Genomic DNA, 4,099 nt, shown 5'->3' on the forward strand with positions numbered 1-4,099 from the left:
TTTGCGTTGTTCTGTACTCTTAGCTAGCAATTAGCAACAGGTACCATTGTTATGTGTGTGTGTGATATAGGCCTATACTGTATTAGTAATATTGTGACTACAGTAGAGCATATAGTTTAGATGTTTGCTTCTTTTCCCGATGACACCGTTCTTCACCAGACTGACAGACAGTATGGGAGCATCCTTGGCGTGCACAATTCTCATGCTCCTCACTGTGTTTTTGTGTTGCCTGACAGGCCAGCATTGCTGTCTGTACAACAATAGCAGTGCACATGAAAGCCTGTCATTGTTTAGCTGCTCAAAGTCTTTATGAGGCATATGGTAAACTAATCCATTCCATGCCAATGAGAGCAATGAGAGCAAGAGGGTGCATTTGTGTGTTATTATGAAAAGGACCCACAGGCATAACGATAGGCCAAAAGTGTGGTGCTCTTTGCTTTGGTATTGTTGTTTCATCTCTAAAAAGGTCCCCAAAGGGGAATTGATTGTATGGAACCAAAACAAAATAGACCCTATAAACAGCATAGGGGCACTTTCACATACCTCTACTGTATATCATCTCTGTCGGGTGGAAACCTCATATCTCCAAAACTGTTACTTTTCGGGATTCAAATTCAAAAGTATCAAAAGTAGCAGATCTACAAGCTCAAAACGAGTCGCTTCGCGCCGAGTTTTGAGCTTGTGGATCTGCTACTTTTGATACTTTTGTGTGACGCTGTAGTATCATCAAGTAGGGCGTTCATTTACGAAAAACACAAAAAGTTAGAATATGGAGTTAAGAGGTTTCTGCAACAGCAATGATATGTACCGCTCTACTTTATTCAATGTCCTATTGCACTTAAAAGCTCTGTCCAGACCAGTTGAAAAATCCCTGCTTTTAAAGACTTTGAATTTTAGAGAGAAATGTTTGTTTCATGGAACAAGCGTTACATCATGGAATCGCCATCACTCATGGCAAACTGTGTGTACACATACTGTGAATATTAACCCATTCAATCCGGGAACGCGTCTGTGTCATTTTAGATTTCTTTGGGCTATTAAAAAAAATTGCGGTTATACAAGCTCAGTGTAGATCTGCTATTTTAGAAAAATCTTGAAAATGTGTGCAAATCTTTGAATATAATATATTCAAAGATTTGCACACATATATTTATTAAAGCGAAAATGTTTAACTCAAATCTTTGCTTCTGGGGGGTCCCTGGAACAAAATATTTTGTTCCAGGGGGGTCCGCGGCCAAATAGAGAGTGCCAAAAATCCTGAAGGGGGCGTCAACAAGTGTCTTTTGGTAGCGGCGGACATCTTTGAGGGGTAAAAACCAGGTTGACTTAACATTGCCCAATGCCACGCCCAATGCCACGCCCACGCCCGTGGTGACGACACGTTGGCACGCTCTATACATAATAAAAATGTTTTCTAAATCCTAACAGTATGTTGCTCTATTAGTGGTGCTCCAACCTTTTCATGTCAAGGACCACCCAAAATTATATGTTATTTGGCCGCGGACCCCCATCTCAAAATATTTTGTTCCAGGGACCCCCAGAAGCAAATATTGGAGTTACAAATGTTTGATTTAAAAAATATATATACATTAAAAGATTTGCACAAATGTTCAAGATTTTTTTAAAACAATGTGCCGTGCTATGAGCTTGAATATCTGCTATTTTTGAATAGCCAAAGAAATCTAAAATGACACAGATGCGTTCTTAATGGATTTAACAAGAACCCCTAGCAACAGGGAGACATGAGACATTTGTGCTTGACCTACCTCTTGTGTAATACTGGAGAAATTGTAACAGGGACATTGCAAAGATGCATATCTTGAGCAGTGAACCAAAAAAAAAAGGTTTAATGACATTATAGCACAGGAGAGTTTAAGGGCATGTTTATAGCCTATTTGTAAAAGATCTTGGTAGATTCTCTATTGTGCAGTTAAACAGCATTTGATGAACTGTAAAGGTTGTTTGTGTGGGCTGGCCGGCTAATGAAAAAATCATGCTCTGGGGCTGAGGGCCACAATATTGATGTGGGTGGTGCAATGGTTACATGTAAATGCTGGAGATATACTCGCACAAAGACAACACACAGGGCACAAGGTCAGGCAATGTATTCATGTCATTGAGTTGCTGTACATTCTGTACATGTCAGGACTTACTATAGCAATTCCTGTAGTCAATGTATAATGTATGTAACATATCAATTACTGTACATATCGTTACATACACATTCATTTTGATAAAGGACATCATTATCATACAACAATTTCAATATTCAATAAAAAAAATGGCATCATTATAAGAAAATATGTTTTTAGAACAGTTGTATCATTTATTTGGTCATATCATTTCCACTGGGTTGGGTAATCACATTAACGTCTTGATCTCCGACTTGGATGATGATGTCTGACAGTGTGACTGCTGTGATGCTAAATCTCCATGACTCTTACTCTTCACACCACTGAAATCTGGTAGAACAGATACAGACTCCGGTGGAATGAAGGATAGAACACATGGAATGTTCTCGCTGACGGCTTGCAAACATTTTCTGAAACACACAATAAAACATGCAATGTTCATAATGGTGAACTAGCAACACATTTTCAGCTTTGTTAAACTCCAGTCCCTGGGATGTCTATTCCCGTTTTCACATACAAATATACCAATATGTGTTTTCTGCACTAACACTGAGTACTACAGTAGCTTACATTATGGAAAACCTTAAACTTTCCAATTCCATGTTAGGTGCTATAGAAGGGAATCAGACCCAAGTACCTGGTGCAGAGCAGGTACATGGAACTGTATGATTTATGAGGAAGCCTGCGAGGGAGAGGGGGGGTGGCTGGGAGTGGATCTGGGAGGGGAACCTGGCCGCTCCCTACACTGGAGTCTGAACCTGAGCTTGTGCGAGACCAGGCCTGCCCTGCTCTGTGGCTCCAGGGCTTCAGGCTGCTGTTGTGATCCTGGGCTCTGGCACAAAATCACAGGCCTGAGCCAAGCCACTGTTTAGTCATCACTCATGCCTTCCCCCAGCCAAACACTGCCACCATGGCCTACCTTGGTGCCTGTCTTCCTCAGAGCCCCCATTGTGGGGGAAATTGGGAAAACGCAACAATAGCTCAACAATGGCCCCTCTGCTCACACCCCACACCTGCAGACAAGCATTGATATCGATACCTTTGCCGTTTTCGTGCACTTAGAGCTACACACAAGTTCATGTAACCCCACCCTGCACCACCCAGGAGACTGTTGCAATACATTTTTAAAAAGTAGCTACTTGTGCTGTCATGAGTCTTTTAGATGTCTCCTCACAAAAACAAAATATCCCCTCGAAACATTTGCATTGGGTTATCATTAGGCTATAGAAAATATTAAAAGTTAATCTTCAGTCTAAAAGAAATATATATACAAATATTTAGATCCTTCTCCCGTGCATGCATGGACGTCTTACCTGGTGTGAAATGTGCCTTGTTTGATTCCCCTATAAGCAAGCAAACGCCGGTCTGAAAAGCAAACGATCACAATATTCAGAGGATGAAAGATTCTTCGAAGAGCCCTGCCGATAGACAAGAGTGTCACATCACTATCCGTCTTCCCCTCTGACTTTTTTCTCTACCTGACTCAGGTATTGGCATTTTAGAGTACTGCGAGGACCAATGGGACGCTAGCACCTGAGTTAGACCATCCCTCTTCTTGGCAAAAAAAAACCTAAAGAAAAGAAAAAAAGAGCAGCCACACCCTGCAATGTGGCATTGTTTTATGGCCCAGACTTGGTGGAAGAGAATTATAAAGTCTAAAATGAAAATGAATGTTCAAAGTGAATCTAGTGTAGCAACAGTTACAGTGTAACCTACCGCCATGATTTTGAAAAAAAGATTACAACAGAAATACAATAACTACTAAAGGTTTTGAAACATGTCATTGGTTTCATTACATGGAAGAACCCACAAAGGAATCAACAACGTGAAACAAGGGCATAGCATCCAATAAATCTGCCCTCAATATGTCAGCTGCAAGGCCCTAGTGGTCATTCAAACTGTTTGATGGGCTAGAGTCTGGCTCATCCTCCAGAGGTTTCCACTTTCTTCATTAAGCTGTAGCGTTT

At 41.0% G+C, this 4,099-nt stretch overlaps 1 long non-coding RNA gene across 1 annotated transcript; it reads right to left on the reverse strand.

Moving 5' to 3' along the window:
• Window positions 1-2,090: 2,090 nt before the first annotated feature.
• On the reverse strand, window positions 2,091-3,586 carry LOC308096811. Its single transcript, XR_013934155.1, has 2 exons — window positions 3,446-3,586; window positions 2,091-2,542 (listed from the first exon to the last, which is right to left on the reverse strand). It is a non-coding gene; the product is annotated as an uncharacterized lncRNA (long non-coding RNA).
• Window positions 3,587-4,099: the final 513 nt, after the last annotated feature.

This window comes from Gymnoscopelus braueri (assembly GCF_963280865.1).
Source record: "Gymnoscopelus braueri genome assembly, chromosome: 12".
Classification (NCBI taxonomy): Eukaryota; Metazoa; Chordata; class Actinopteri; order Myctophiformes; family Myctophidae; genus Gymnoscopelus; species Gymnoscopelus braueri.